At 32.4% G+C, this 18,006-nt stretch overlaps 1 non-coding gene across 1 annotated transcript; it reads left to right on the plus strand.

Annotated features, from left to right (window-relative positions):
- Window positions 1-13,145: 13,145 nt before the first annotated feature.
- Window positions 13,146-13,252, plus strand: LOC141568005 (U6 spliceosomal RNA). The gene has a single exon (XR_012491023.1). It is a non-coding gene; the product is annotated as a U6 spliceosomal RNA (small nuclear RNA).
- The last annotated feature ends 4,754 nt before the right edge of the window (window positions 13,253-18,006 follow it).

An 18,006-nucleotide genomic window follows, 5' to 3' on the forward strand; every position in this document is an offset into this window, starting at 1 on the left:
ATAATCCTATTTAAAAAGTATATGTTCTATAAAAAGAAAACAGACAGTCACACATTCAGTGAAATAAGAATGAGAAAGTCACATATGTGGAGTAAACTGAGTCAAAATAATTTGAAACATTAGATAAAATATAAAGTACAAATTTTAAAAATATCATTATGTGATTAAAATTTTAAAGAGTTAAATTCCTTGAAAGAAATTGGTAAAACTGTCAGTCTTATCATTAATAAAATTAATTAACATTTACTGAATGTCTAACATGCCAAGCTCTGACTAAAGAGCTTTATTGCATATGCTTCTGAAGGAGTTTCTATTAAAAAATTATACCATGTTTTCAAGTTGTAACGTAGGGAATAACACACAATGTAATTTAAAAAATTCCTTTCATGTTTCTTTAAATTATTTACTTATGCATAGTTGGTATACAATTTTATAATGATTACATTAGTTTCAGGTGTACAATATAGTGCTTCAACATTTTTATACCTTACAATGTGATCAGCCCATTAATTCTAGTAATCATCTATCACCATGCAAACATATCAAAATATTATTGACTATATCCCTCCCTTTTTCACTCGTCCCTCCACATCTTCCTTTCTGGTAACCATCTCTTTGGTCTGTTTCTATGAGTCTGTTTTTGTTTTGTTTTGTTAGTTAATTTGCTTTGTTTTCTGTAGATTTCACATATCGGTGAAACCATATGGCATTTGTCTTTGTCTGCCTGACTTATGCTAAGTGAAATAAGTACAATGCAATTTTTTAAGATTGTAATAAAAGAAGACAACTGCCATTTATGTTGTCAATCTAGTATTGATACCAAATCTAATAGGGACAGAACAAATACTAAAAATTGCCAATTAGTTTAACTGGAAAATGTCAATATAAGAAACAAAATATTTGTTTATTAAATTTATTACTATATTACATATCTGTATATTTTATATAAATTAGGTTTCTTTCTGGGTTACAGTCTCATCTCAAGGCATGAGTGGGAAGGATCTTTTTGAAAATCACTGGTATTTATTGATAGACTTCAATCCCTTTTTGGCTGTTGGAATAAAGGCTTCAGTTTCCTGTAACTACTAGCAAGAAGCCATGCTCAAGTTTCTTGCCATATGGACTCCTACATAGAATACTACACACACACACACACATATATTATATATATTATATATAAAACCCAGTCTTATATTGAAATAAGACCAGGTATAATATAGTTATATTATATTATATTACCCGATCTTATATTATATTAAAATAAGACTGGTTCTTATATTAATTTTTGCTCCAAAAGATGCATTAGAGCTGATGGTCTGGCTAGGTCTTATTTTCGGGGAAACACGGTATATGTAGTCAAGATAAAGGAAAATTATAGAGTAATATAGGACTAGCCAGTTAATAAAACTTTTATTATTATTGACAATAAAAAGTTTGTCAATAGACAGAAAATGAGAATCTGTAAACAATTCCAAATAGGTTTTACTACATGACTGAGATGACATTTAAAAACGACATAAACCCCTGGTGGCTAAAAGATCTATATTGAACATATGACAGGGAAACAAACTATTAAGAAAGCCTGCTTAAATAAGTTTATAAATTTCAAGTATAGAAGGTCTTTCTAAGCTTAACCTAAAACCAGAAGACAATAAAGTAAAAGACTAACAAATTTGATTCTACAAGATTTTTATAAAAAATAATTTATAAAATGCATTTTATAAAAATACTTAAGGAAATCAAATCTAACAATCCAGGAGAAATATTTGCAAAACATGAACTCATTTCCTGAAATAACAATGTTTCATTAAAAACAAAAAATAGAAAGAAAAAATAGAGAACAAATGTAACTGGAGAGGGAACAAAATTTTAAAACATCAGTTTGAAAAGATTCCAAAACTCAAACCTAATTTAAGACATGCAAACTAACCCCACAAAAAAAAGTGAATTTGAATGAGCTATTAAAATAAGGGGCTAGCATTCAATACATGTAAAATGTAAAGCAAACCAAAATTAAAAAAAAAACCAAAAAACTACATTGTTCAAAATAATATAAAACGTGTTATTCCTAACTTCTAATAAGATTTTTCCACTGTTCCATACTTATCACTATGTAGGGTCCAAGATGTACCTAGAGAGCTACAAACAGATGTGAAAGCTTATGCTTGGCAGCCAATAGAATCAGTAAAAAGCCGGTTCACTGAATCTTTAAACTGGTATAATCTCACAGGAAGACATCAACAAGATTTCTTCAAGGAAAAGTGTGCCTAACACGACTTGAATAAGTACTTGAATTGATATACAATGATTTAGTTAATCAAAATAATGAATAAAAATGTGTACATATTTAAAAAAATATGAAATGGTATATCATGCATATCTGTGTGTGTGTGTGTGTGTGTGTGTGTGTGTGTGTCTGTGTGTGTGTGTGTGTAATTTTGATGCTCTGACAACTGGGGCCTTCCTGACACTGGAGGGACTGCTTCTCCCAGTGATGGCTAATTCTTAGAGAAAGGAAAAGACCTGCGTGACTTTCATCTGCAAAGCAACCAATTCAGAGCCCACACCCTAACCACCTGCATTGAACGGCTCTCACACTCAGGGCCTCTCTTCCTCTGCTCTAATTGCCCCAGAGCCAGGTTCCAGACAACTAGAACAGCCTCTACGCCTCAGAGCCGTCTGAAATCATTCAAACTAGACAATGCTGTATCTGCCTACCCTACACTGCCCATCCCTTCCCACGGAAACCACAACAAAGTTTCTTGCCCAAGTTTTCTCCTTGATACTTCTGATTCCTGACAGACCCAGTGCTTCCTCATGTGGACTCCGAGGGTGTAAGGTGCCCCCTTCCCTTGCAACCCATGAGTATAGCAACTATTCTGTCAATGACAGTCATCCATGATGTGAGGCCTTGCCATACCTGGATATTAATAAAACCTACATTTTTAAACAAAGTGCTTCAGCAATAGACTATCTAGAGTAGAAAGCAGGTCTCTGGGATTTGCCTAACAATGATACAGACAAGAAATTGACTTAAAGTCAAGTAATAAACTTAGAAAGGTGTGAAAAGTGTGACTAACAGAGTTAATCAGGGAGAAGTGTGATATTTCTTTTAAAAGAAGATTTGAAAACAAATAACATGAAAGAAGGATATTTAGTACACACTTTTAGGAAGAAATGCCAATCCAGTTATATGAATATGAAAAGATACTGAAATGAGTAGGCAGAGACGGAGAGAAGAGTTCATAAATGTAATGTGTATAAGAAATAATAGGTTATATTTTAAACATAATGTCTTTGTTATTAGGGTTCATGTTAACAATAGACAAAATATATTTTTCAAAAAGATTATACCAGTGCAGCTTTGCAACATGAAAGGACTATGAAGCAGTACTTGTAAATTTTTATTAATTTATTTAATCTCTAAATATATATTGAGTGCCCATTTCTTATATTATACCATTCTAAAAACTAAAGATTTAAACTTTAAAAATTGTAATCCCAAATTTAAGGTCCTGGAATCTAGTGATAACAACAATCAAAGAATGTGAAAATTGAAAAAAAAAAAAAAAAGCATGAGAAAAAGACTACAGAAGCAACAGAAATGGGAGATTTTGATTTTTCGAAAACATATTTTATGAACGTGTAGTCATATTCATAACAAATTTGATCTCAATCTTATGTCACTATTTTCACTGAAAAATACATATGTGTAGGTTTTATGTTTAAGTATTAAATCAGTATTTTAAGCATTTCTATTCTTAATTTGTGGTCTTTTAATATATGAACTTATTTTTGACTTATCAATTAAATGGTTTTTATTTGTTTACCTTAACGCAAAAGCAAAATCATTGTTGTATTAATTAATTCATTCTTTCATTCAAACAATTTATATACTGTCTATTGTGTGGTGCTAGGCATTTTTCTATGTGCTAGGCAATTATAAATTCTTTTAAATAGTATAGTTATTACAAAGTAATCTGAAATACAATGAAGCCATACCTTCCATTATTCCTAATCAGGTAAAAATCAGTTATCTAATAAAGATGTCAAAACTACAGTGCAAAAAGAATGGAGAAACTGTCTATTAATATAAAGAGAAATAATGCATCAGCAGAACTGCCTGTATAAATGTGATAAGTTAAAATTTATATGTGAAGTTTTTAAATTTGGATGTAGAAGTGGAATATTTTTAGTAACCAGAGTCCACTGTTACATACAAAAGTTCTGATCTGTCCCTTAAAGCAAATAGTCTGGCCCAGGAATTGTAAATGTGTAAAATCAGTTGAATTTCAGAAATGTGATATCAATTTATTCCTATTGGAAAGGGACACTAAAACTTAAGTTAATACCAAAATGTACTTTGTGAATAGTAATGTATTATTTTCAAAAAGGATAATCACTGATTCAGAAAAACTATGTTGTAAACAATGGACAACTGGCAGATCCCAAAGCAAAATGTTTTATCAGGGATATTTTCGATTTAAATACATCACCATGTTTCAGTTCTAGAATAAAAACACAAGATGAATGGTGGCTGGGTATATGGAATTAAAGGGATTAAGGTTTGAAGCTTTTAATACATATTTATCATAAAAATATGAAGAATATAAGTTAGTCCACAGAATAGAAGAATATATGTAACAGGAACAGAAACTTTCTATAGGATAACAGAGTATTAGCTCCCAGAATAAATCAGCTTCTATTGGCTCATATTTCTTTAGTTAGTTAGTTATTTTAAATTTAAGGATAGTTGGTATACAATGGTATATTAATTTCAGATGTACAATATAGTAATTTGATTCCACTGTGATCAACACACTGAATCTAGTAGTCATGTATCACCATTAGTTCATATTTAAACTTGAGGAGGAGAAAACTCTATTGATCTCTACTGGACCAAATATTCACTCCTCACCCAAAAGAAGGTAATAGATATGGTAGTTCATGATCAAAAGCCATAAGAAATGAAATATGGTAAGTCAGTTATCTCTTTGATCTTTTAGATAAAGATTGCATTGTTTTTTTGCTGGTCCAGTAGTAAACCAAAGTGAAAGCAACTTTAAACCTAATTCTAAGTGTCATTCTTTCCAGTCTTTGAAGCTGGGACTGCATATCACATATTTTTCAGAGGGACATCATGCCTATTTTTTTTTTTTTTTTTAATAACAGGGACTGAATAATGAGAAGAAATGAGATGATGTTACTAATGGGGCGTTTTTCTGGAAAAACGTTGCAAGTTCAGCAGTGATGACTAGTTTGATGAGAGACAAGTAGGGCACCTGCTTCATTTCAAAAAGGATTTGTAGCATGTCTCTTCCACATGAGACAGGACACTGAACAATATAATGCCTGACGATCACAAACCGAATCATTCTCTGAGTCTCCCCAATCATTTGGGAAGATTTCCTGTGTTTAACTACTAGTCCAAACTTATTTCTGAATTAAATTGATACATGGAATCTCTCCAAGGCATCCTCTTCCTAATAATGCTTGAACTCTCAATACTGAAATATTACTACTTCCAACTGTCAACTAGGCCAATCCTAAAATATGGGAATGCCAAAGCATTAATCTGCAAAGAGCAAATCAGAACATATGTATTATGTAATTCACAATCTGACTTTCTGAGGACTTCCTCCCTCGATATGCGCTCAATCCAAGTTGGTAGTAATCTTCCCTGACTGGGTCCTCTAGTAAAGTTTGAGACATTTCTTGAGACCTAAAATGTAACTGTTCGATAATCTACTTTTTAAGGACCTATGCCGTGCAACTGTGCATCATATAAAATGTAAAAGATTCATGTTATTGCCTTCATTGTTTCTCACATAAATAGGTTAGTCTTACTGGTCATCTTATTACATTTAACCTTTGGAGAATTGTTTGTAAAACACAGTTGAAACAATTTAGTGCCTTAATTGGAATTTTAGAAATCATCAAAGCAGGGAGATTTTTGATAAAGTAGGATGTGATGTAACCTTTCAAATTCTCCCACATGTTTGTTTACCTATAGAAGTACAATAATGATGGATCACATAATGATAGAGATGGAGCCGATTTCCTAAAGAAGCTTCAATTCCGCAAATTGGAATAAAATGAAGAGAGGTATTTTAATGACCCGTCATTTAAACAGCATGGTCACCTGAAGTCCAGTTTCCCTAATGGTTTTATCTCATGCCTAGCTAGAATTTTGGCAAATTTTTCTTTTGGCTAGAGAGCAATTCTCAAATGTTTGTCAAGCAATGTGAATTGTGATAACTACTTCGGGCTTTCTGTAGACTGATGTAAATGCTAGTGCAGAAACTACAATTTTCTTGTAAAGAAAAAGCACTTTATCACCTACCTGCTGGTCAGTACAGGCTGTGAATAAAGGGTCCAGCAGGCCTAGTATAGCAAGTAAATTTGTGACTGTTTTCTTAAGAACTGAGAGGGAAAAATGTACACTTCACCAAGAAATGTTTCCTTTGAGTCTCTGAGAACCCAAATCAAGGACTGTGAACACTAATTTAACTGCTTATCCAGTTTATCACAATTTTCTAAACTATGATGAAATATGGAAAGGCACATGGGTACCAATAAGTAAGATGGGCCCTTAAATCTTCCAGCCTTTAGTTAGCTATGTGGCATCACATCTTCAGTCTTCTGTTCCATTAGATACAGAAGTGATAAAAAAAAAAATCATTAAGAAGACTCAATTAAATAATATAAGTGAAGCACCTATCAAAACTCCCAATTCACAGCAAGAACACAAGAATCAGCACAAAATGGAACTGCATTTCTAGCAATGCAAACTAAAGCAAACACAGTTTCTGAAAATGGTATTTTTCCCCCTTACTTTTAAAACACTAAGAATATAGAGTATAGCCTAGAATCGGAGGTAAAATCAACACCGCAGTATGGTGAGGCTTAAAAATATGCATATCCTGTTTGGGGGGAATGATAAAAGGGAGTGTCATATATTTCACCAGCAACTAAACTTGTTTCCAAAGCTGTACAGTATATTAAAGTATAGAACAAAAAGTTGATGTGATTCCAGCAGTCCTTGCACTTCCATCTTGTAAATGAAGCTAGATTGTGAATGAGCTTCTGCCTTCTGCCCCTTCTAATGGCGCTACTGTCAGACTTGCCTTAATTGTTTTGATTAAGAGGCATGTGGATTTTATGTAAATGACAATAGAAGATCCTATGTGATTTATATTTTCTGAGATTTATGTGGCTCCAAAAGAAGTGCACACACATGACTTGCAGTCATTTTTGTTATCGGTATATGTAGAGTATTACAATTTTAATACAATTTTTTCCTTTCTTAAAATGTGTATACATTTTTTGGTACCCCCAGTATTATAATTACTTTCCAAGGTGGAGTATGGGGAATGTTAAAGTATAGGCTTCCAAAGTAATAGGGTAACCTAAAAACCCGAGGTTTACTTATGGTTTCCAAGATTCCCAATGAAATGACTGAGAGAATAAAAAGACTGAGTGAAACTGGGATTGGTGTCTAAAATAATGTAAATGTAAATTTCATGTGACTATCTCAGAAATTTTGTTATCTATGGCACACATTGGAACATACTTAAAAAAAAACACTTAACTTGGTTTACATCTCTTTTTAATCTACATAAGATTATGGATGTAGTGTCATTAAAAACCTAATAATATTCTTTAACTCAGAGGAAGAGAATAAAATCAAATGTGAGGACATACGAGGGGCATAAGGCTTCAGAGGCCACCTATTCTGAACTCCAATGAGCACACCCTATATAAATTTATTCCTCTGTCATTTGCATTTTTAATATTTAAATTTAAAACAGTTTATCATCATCTTCATCAAACTACCATCGTCATCCCTTACATCAGCTGTTTAGTAATTATTCCATTGTAGTGTATGTTTATTTAGGCAGGAAAGCCTTCTTAACTTCCTTACATCAGGAGACCAGGGACTATAAGCACTCAATAAACATTTGATTATATAGTATTATGACTCTCATCCTTACAACCCCCCAAAAATGGAAATGCTTAACAGCCTAAAGGTTCATATTCAACTAGCCAATTAAAAAAAAAAAGTACACATGACAACTTCATGTATCCCTTTGGAGAGTCTCAAGTCCACTTCACCAACTTCAGGCTGGCTTATTTTATTTTAAATGCCAGCAAACTATAGGCAATTGCGTTTTAAATGCCTGGAGTCACTCCTCTACTAGCTTTAAATTATTGGCTATTGTTAACCCACAGAGTTCAAAACACACATACAGTCCTCTTGATGGGCAGACTAATAAGCATGTCCCCAGGGTTTGCATTACCGACAGCTCCTACTGAGTTCAGCTCTGTGGGACACTTAACCTAATGTGTTGTTTAAATGGATTTTTCCCTATGTGTTTCTGTCCGGGATCTTTCTTTGAAGTAAGTTCCCTTTAAGTTTTAAATTAAAATGACAAGTATGATTTTATCAATTACCTAATCAAAATGGGAATGAATCTCATGCTAAATCAATGACTTACATGATGACATTGCACATGGGATCATGCAAGATTCAGGAAATGATGTAAGTTTGGAATTTTAGCCTAATATTCTAGGTATGAATATTAATTTAATAAAATCTGTATTTTACTGGTAAGTCCCCAGATAACAATGGTTAGTATTTTTTTTTTACCAATTATTCGTTTCTGTATACAGTTATATAATATTATTTGCATTACTTGCTATAAAACTTCAATAGCTCAATACTAGTAGCAATATCACTATAGAACCATCTATACAATTCAGCATGTAACTGTGTGAGCTTAATTTTCTGCATGTCTTAACAGGCACTGGTGGCATTTCAGTAACAACCTACCAGTCAGATAAGAATGGCACTGAGAAATGCAGCCAAATCAAAGAGCAAAATAAATGAGAATATCCAGTAATTCCTGAAAATGTTATTTAATAATTTATCATTAGAAAGTATGATTTTAACCATGGTGTAAAGAATCACAATTCTTATTTTGGAGATCAGAGGGAAATATCATTATTGTTACACTGGTAATGGTGATTTGCTATCTATTTATGATGCTTTTTAAAAATATATTGTCTCATTAAGGATTATTTTTTAACATCCTGAAAGAAGCACAAAGGATATTATAAAACTGCAGGGATAATTTGAAGTAACCAATTTTAAGAACAAGCTTAGGGTAGGAAAATAATATAAAAATATTCCAAATGCTTTTTCTCTGCTCTTCAATTCTAAGATCTATAAACAATAGACAGCCTACTGCCTTTTTAAAAATAAATCTTGGGTTTCTCATCTCTTTTGTAGAGAGTAACTAATTAAATAACCACAAAAATAGGTGGATCAGTTTATGGATTATTTTTAGGGGAGTCAAGAATAGGGCATATGAAGCTTTTAAAAAAAATGAGTTTCATATTTTATAATGCCTAACAATAGACTTCAGAATCAATGCATTACCACATCAATTGTATTTTGAGTAAAAATATCCCCAGAAGATTTAGAAGAACAGAGTATTGGAAAGATTATTGAACTTTGAATCAGGAGAGCTGGATCCCATTTCAAATTTTGTCATAAAGATATTTAAGGTTACACACAGTTTTGATAATTGTTAATAACATTTTTGAATACAAAACAAGATATTTTAATTTTTAAACTAAGCTAGACTTAAAGAATAGTTAAATAATTCTACAAAGAGTTTTCATATATATATATATATATCCCTCCTTCAGCTTTCTGTAATATTTCCATTTTACATAACCATAGTGAAATTGTTGGAACCAGGAAGTTAACATTGATACAATACTATGAACTAAACTTAAGGCTTCATTCAAATTTCATTAGTTTTTCCACTAATGCTCTCTTTGTGTTCCAGAGTCAAATTGAGAATCCCACATACGTACATTTGGTTATTATTTCTCCTTAGTCTCTTTTAGTCTGTAACAGTTTCTCAGACTTCCCTTTTCTTTCATGACCTTGACAATTTTGAAGAATATTGTTAATTTATTTTATTTAGTGTTAGTCAATTTGACTGAGTCTGAGACATCTTCACAACTAGACTGAAGTTAGTCTGATGTTGAGTTCAGCGTTGTTTTTTATCTTTATTATTAGTTTCATGTGTATGGAACACTGTAATAGTTACAAATTTATCATTTTTACCCCTCACAAAGTGATAACACCCCTCCCCCAATCTACTACCCCTCTGACATCACATATAGCCATTACATTTCCACTGTCTCTATTCCATATGCTGTACTCCACTTCTTGTGACTATACATATATGTGTGTGTGTGTGTGTGTGTATATATATATATATATATATATATATATATATATATATATAATGAATGTCAACTATAATTATATATGTATATGTACATATATATACATATATAATTATAGTTGACATTCATTATTATTCAGCTTCAGCTTCAGGTGATCAGGTGTACAGATCAGGCATCTACAGCATCCCTGAAGTGGTCTCCCTAATAAGACAAGTGTCGAGTTCTTAAAGCATAACATCACAGTATTCATAATCTGCTATATCTTACTACTGGTGATGTTGACTTTCTGGTTTCTGCACTGTAAATTCATTGTCTTTCCTTTGTGGTTAATATAGTTTAGGAGTGATATTTATTTACTTATTTATGGATTCACTATTATTGTGATTTTGTGGATCATAATCAAATACTACTATATTTATTTTGTTGCTCAAATATGGAGTCACTACTTCAGTTTGGCACATGTGCTTTTCAGCAGGCCTGCAACTTTCTTGTTTTTTCTTTTTCTTTTTTTGAGCATGTCTTTATTTTTTTGGTGTCGAAGAAAAGATAAATGAGAAAGTAAAGAGTTTGATTTCATATCAGGGCCAGGTACAAAAGAAACAGGAAGAAGCAGCTATGGTAATAAGAAAGCAGAGATTAGGAGGAAGTGACATTTCTCATTATCTTTTGTACATTCAGACTGTTAGAACCACAGTAATTTCACATACCTCAAAAACAACTCAACAGTGAAAATCTGCCAAGATGTGGGAAAATTAAATATGGAATACAAACAATAACTAGTAAGCCTAACTCTATTATGAGGCTGATGGGCGCAAAGAAAATAATTACTTAAAGTAACTTCAGAAAATAGTATCTTGACTGGATACTGTGAGGACAAAAGAATATACACACATACACATATATACATACATATTATATATAGGTAACACACATATTTAAGAAATATGTGTGTGTGTATATATATATATATATATATATATAATATGTGTATATATATATATATGTATGTGTGTATATATATATATATATATATATATATATATATATATAATATAATAGATATGTTTTTGTGGGGGAATAGGTAGATGAAACTGCTTTGTATGTATATTACAGTAATAAAAGAAGCAAATATATTATAGCTGATAAGAACAAGTTTCCTCACTGTTGGAAAAATATTAATAATTTACAAATAAGGAAACAATTTACATTTAACTATGTGATACTGAATTGGAATTTAACCTATTACTACAATTATAGTATATATATTTATGTCATTCATAATATACATTGTGAGCGCATATACACCTAAATAATTAGGTATGTAAATATAGATATGTTTATTTGTATGGATTAGTATACATACTTACTACATTCCCTAGCTCTGTACATTGAGACAACCTAGAAGCAACAGCACCCCAGCAGTAATAAGCACACCCGAAGCCCAGATCTTGGGTTGTAAATGTCACTTTCCATTTCAATATATTGAGAATGTATCAAGACTCCTTGTGGAGTCAGAGTTGTGGCAAGAAAAAATACTTAAAGGTGTTTTAATATACTAGCTCAAAATCACTCAGTTTTGTTCACTAGGATAAGAACATCAGTACATTCAGCAAATGCTCTACTACTAGTTTTAAGGAAATTGAAGAAGACACCTCCTTAATACCAGTGGACTAGAGCAGGTTTCCTAATCATATTAAAGGAAGGAAAATGCTTGATGTTGATAGCAAGCTCCAAGCAATTAACAAGCCCTCAAGTTTGCAAGCCAATGATTACAAGGCTTGTTTATAATGTGTGTTGAGTTATGATTGTAGTTCTTCTAATAATAGTAGTTTTCTTACCTCATCCTACCAGTCTAATAAAGCAATAATAGGTTTTTATATTTGATTAGGGCTTCCAAATATATTTTCAATAAACATATTCCTCAAAGTAAAACTATTTATTCAATATGCATAAAAATCAATATACAGATTCTAAAAACTGAAAATAGTGAGACAAATATTACTGAAGCCACACGTCTCAGGTTCACTCCAGTAGCAGATATATGAAGAATACATAGACAATTATAGCACAAGGTATAAACTCTCAGAGTTGCAAAATGATACAAAAGCTGTGTTCTGGAGAATAGATATGAGTTGATAAATAAACTCTGATGCGAGGCTGTTTTCAGAGAAACGTGGCATTTGAAGAGGACCATGAAAGATAGGCTTTGAAAAGGGCATGAAAATGCTAAGCTGAAGAAATCTAATGTGTTAAAACAGTATATAAAAGGAGAACATTTCAATGTCTCTTGAGTTCACGACAGTTAGCTACTAACTTAAAAAAGCTGCAAAAATATCTTAAAAGTTATTGTGTTAAAACCACTGTCCTTTATTCAGAGTAGATCAAGGCTGGGCAAAGAAGAAAGCAATTATTTCTGCCCCAAAAGATTCTAGTTTTCTACTGGGACCAGTAAGCAGTCTGGGCATGACTTCCTCATGGTTGTGGCAGAGATGTAAGAGAGCAACTCTCAGCTTGCGTCACATCTGCCAACATCCCATTAGCCCAAACAAGCCAAAATCAAAGAATAAGGAATGTTACTTTGCCCTTGAAAGTACCCATTAAAGAGTGAATATTTTAAAAAAATAATCTTGTACCAAAAAACCACACCATGTTATTATTTGTTTTCTTTCAACAAAATATCCTCTCTGGAGTCTATTGAAATTCATACAATTTTCTCTTGTTATTTAAATATGTTTATAATTACAAAACAATGGCTAATTTATATTTTTACACAAGTTATCACAATGTATCACCTTGACTTGTAATATTTTAGCTACTCATGGAGCAGATATATGTAATAAAGTTCACCTTATTTACAATAACTCAAAATAGTATATCTAGTGCTCACTTTGGTACCACGTTCACTAAAATTGTAATGATACAGGGAAGAGTGGCATGGCCCCTGCACAAGGATGACAGGCAAATCCTTGAAGCATTCCGTAGTTTTTTTGTAATGGGTAAATAAGCCATAGAAATCTAATGCATAGTGAATATAGACAATAAAAATGTACTTAATAATATATCACAATAAATTTATTCAATGGCAATCATATTGCAATATATAAATGTATCAACGTAACACACTGTACATGTTACAAAGTGTAACATGTCAAATTTATTAGTTAAAAAGGACAGTATATCAAGGTTTAGATTTTACTGCATTATTTATTTTGAAATGTTTACCACAGAACCGAATGTGAACTATTTCCAATGGGAGAAACGTAAAGCATACAATGGACTTAAATGATTCATTTTAGCTAGAAAACACCATGGTAGGTGTATATGGTTTTACATACATTTTACCCTAGGTTTTTAGAGAAAATTGTGCCTTCAATTAAAAATATACCTGAAAAAAATGCTTTTTGATATATTGGTAACCAGTCCAATTTTAGCATATTTAACATTTCAAAGCATGTCAATATGTATTTTCTAATAACCTCTGTATCCCAGTATCTAGGTGGAAGATTTCAAATTGGATATCTAGTTATTGATATTCAGAGAATCTTCATGCTCCATTGATAGCGACTTTCTAGTTTTCCTAGTTTGAATATACGAGTAATTCCATGTGTACCATCATGAACTTCCTGGAAAGAATATTAGGTTTAAAAATGTGGTATGCTAAAACACATCATAAAAATCTGAGAGTTCATCTTTCTGTTAGGTTGCCATTATTTGTCCAGCAGAGAGGTCAAATGCTAATATTATAAGGAAGTTTGAACTGTGGTCTCTAGCCTTTTTTTACAATTTACTTTATTTACCTTCAGTTTTTAAAATCTATAGTAGAGGAAAGCATACTTATATTTTTTCATAGTTTTCAACATTTAAGATCTGAGAAATTGAGCTATCTTACACAAATCATATAAGAAAAATAATGTATCTGGCTCTCAAAATGGGTAAAGGATGGAAATCATCAATCTCTCTAGACAATGTTATTATGTTTTCAAATAACTTCTACTGTGTTTCCCTGAAAATAAGTCCTAACCGGAAAATACTAAGCCCTAGCATGATTTTTCAGGATGACATCTCCTGAACATAAGCCCTAACACGTCTTTTGGTGCAAAACTTAATATAAGACCCGGTCTTATTTTTGGGGAAACTCTGTAGAATGTGCTTTTAAAGTTGATCTTCCAGTTTCTGCATGTGTGACAAGTAAAACTGTCCTTAACTTATTATTAAAGCAAGAAATATACAGATATATAGGTATACACACACACACACACACACACACACACACACACACACACACACAGAGGGTGCCAAAAAAATGTATACACATTTTAAGAAAGAAAAAATTAAACTATATTAAAATTGTAATAATATATACAAACAACAAAAGATGAATACATGTTATATGTAGACATTTTTTGACATCCCTGGGAGATACACATGATATATATATATAATATATATGATACATATGATATATGATATAAATGTGTGTGTATATATATACACATATATATGATGTATATATGTGTGTGTGTATATATATATATACACATCATATATATATATGTACATATATATATATATATATAATGAGTGAAAGATCTGAGAACTTTGAAAGTAAACATATCATTTTAGATTTGTATGTGTGATCCTTTTACTCAATAGCGTCAATCCATAGTAGATATATGTCAGTAATAGTTACTGTGAATGTGTATATTTATCTTCTGTCTGTATTTCAATGGCGTTGGAAGTTTTGTTCATTTCATATGAGATTGCACTATATCAATTTCAGGAGTAAGATTGTGTGAATTTGTTATTCTTCAAAATTATATAAGAATTGCCTTAAAATATGACTTCCCCTCACCATATTCCTTTGCTCAGAACAAATGAAGTGTAACCAACAGAAAATGAAAAATTCACCAATCTATTATCAATTTACATGCAAATCACATACACTTTCTATGATAGTTATGCCTAATTCCATAAAGTCAGTAGCCAATAATGGAATATCTATGATGTAATATCTGGGCATTTCTATGAATTCACAAACTGTGCTTTTTAAATGATTGCTGACCACTAGATACTATGACCACATTTAGAGTGCAAGAAGTAAAACATAGTACACAACACACATTGCTTCTTGTTAAAAATGTGATATTTTTACTACCTGAATTTAAGTATTAAAAAATAATGCATGTAGTGTTAAGTGTACAAAGTAAAACTGTAGATTTCGAGCCATCAAATTATGATTTTATTTCCATACAGCTCTTATTGAACGTTCCAGTGTCCAGACTAAGCAAAATACTCAAATATTCTCCCTTACCTGAACATTGTGATTATTTTGCTTACTATTAAAACCAAGTTTTCCTCAACACCCCCATGCATTCATGTTAGACCTAATATTACAGCCCTGATTCTTGACAGTCAATAAACATTGATTGCTATGTAACTTCTAGAATATTCATTTTAATCAGAAGAGTTTTGTTGCAAGTTACCTAGCACTGTAAATTAAATTAGTAACTCTTATGAATATAAAATTTGTCGTATTTCACCAAAAGCCTAACCTCTCATAAATAGGTCATTTTTTTTTTTTTTTTTTATTGTGTAATTGTAACTCCTCCTAGAAGAACAGCTGGGTTTTCTCTTCAACCTTAATCTCAAATCCTCTTCAATGTTTTGAGGATGAATTAATGCTGTCATGCTCACTTAGATCCTGAAATTGTGACGGTAGAGGGAGAGTGGACCTGACTTTCTGTTCGTGGCAATAAACATGGTGCAATCATTAATTGGATTTCCCACAGCATGTAAAGGGAATCAAAGTGGATTACTTCTTCTCCATATGCCTATGCCCCGCAAAGTTGGAAATCTGAATTTAATGTCACTTCTGCTTATGAAATGCCTTTGTTGTGAAAGAGTCAATAGCTCTACAGGTAACAGCAGTCACATTCAGGGGGCTCTGACTTCTCATGTGTGTCCTTGCTAAGGGTCCGTTGAGAACAAAGAACCAAAGAGCTTCCTTGCCATAACGGAGGCCTAATTCATACCAACATTGCACCTGAATTTCATGGCTCCTGTTTTAGGAGAATGAAGCAATCAATCCTTTTTATTTCATGAGTGAAAGAAAAGCTTTCTCTGCATATCACCCCTCTCCAGCCTTCCCCATTCTGACTTTTCACAGCCAATCATTTAGTTAAGGTAAAATAAAAGTATTAACATATAAAGCCATCAAGGAATGTACTAAAATTAGTTTTTTCCTAAATGTTTTAATTCATTTAGCTATTCATTCATTTAGTTCATATCTATCTTGAACTTAAATAATCATAGGCACTTAATCTAATTTGTGGAGTGAATTCACTGAGAAAGACTAAACCTGGTCCTTGCTTTCAATAAAGCTTATGTTGAACCTCTTAAAATTGTACCACTCTCTTCTGCATGTGTTTTTTTTTTTCTATTTGCTTGCCAGTTTTCGAAGTTTCTATTAACCTATCATCAAGCTTACTGAGTCTTTCCTCAGCCATGTTGAATCTTCTGATGAGCCCATCAAAGGCAATATTCACTTTTTTGGATTTCTAGCATTTTCTTTTATTCTCTCTTAGAGTTTCTATCTCTCTGCTTTTATTACCCATCTCTTCTTGCACGTTTTATACATTTTTCCTTTAGAAGCCTTGACATGTTAATAAGTATAGGTATTTTTAACTCCCTATCTGATAATATAAACATCTTTTTAATATCAGAGAATGGTGCCGATGTTTCATTTGTCCTTTCAGACTGTTCTCACTTGCTTTTTGGCATGCCTAATAATTTTTTGGAAAGCCAGGCATGTATCAAGTAATAGAAACTGAGGTAAATATGTCTTCAGTGTTAAGATTTATGTTAATTGGGGTAAGAGTTGGGCTGTGTTTCGTCTCTGCTGTAGCTTTAGGTACCGTAGGATCAAATTCATCTAGTGTCATTATTTTTGTCACCAGTCTTGACTTCGGGCTTTTCAAAGCATCCCTCATGAAAAAGAATCTGCCTCTTGCAGATCTTTCAACTATAATCCACTGTTCATACCCTAACACCTTGTTGACATAATAATAAGGGGTTGAGGAAGGAAAGTGTTCTCTAAAGTTTAAATTGTCTTTGAGCTCTGGGTTGTGACCCTCACAAATCTTTCTCCAGTCGTATATTCCTCCCATTCCCCTGGTTCTCTACTCCCTCCCTGGACTACGATTCTCTACTCCCTCCCTGGACTATGACATTCCCCATATTTATTGGAGCCCTTACTCCTATTGACAATATTCTTTCCCCAAACTTTTAGTGAGACACAGACACCAGAAGAGGTTGGCTTGGGAAAACTTCCTTTTGTCTAGCTGAGATATAGCTTTGGCAAAGCCTTTTCAGTAGGTCTTTGTTATGGTGAATATTCTGGGCTTGTTTCTCAAGGATTAATCTTCCTCTCTTCTTACTAGAGCTGTGAGGGCATTATTTCTCAGGCTTCCACATGAGAATCTTAGTGGTGTTCTTGCAGGTAATCCCACAAAAGTGTGGGAACTCTCCGAAAACTGTTGTCTGAGAAGTTTCTCAGTCTCATTCTAGTTCAGCTTCAGCCTCCAGTAGCTCATCAAAATTACCATTTAAGTAAGCCTACTAGTTTATAATTCCAGCATACATTACTCCAGGTAATTGATCTCAGATATACACTCTAGATGAATCTGTCTCACGACATTAGGGTTGGCGGTTTGCCTTGCAATGTTAATTCTCTGATGGGTC

The sequence above is a fragment of the Rhinolophus sinicus genome, chromosome 6, assembly GCF_057876585.1.
Source record: "Rhinolophus sinicus isolate RSI-liver-muscle chromosome 6, RSI-T2T, whole genome shotgun sequence".
NCBI lineage: Eukaryota > Metazoa > Chordata > Mammalia > Chiroptera > Rhinolophidae > Rhinolophus > Rhinolophus sinicus.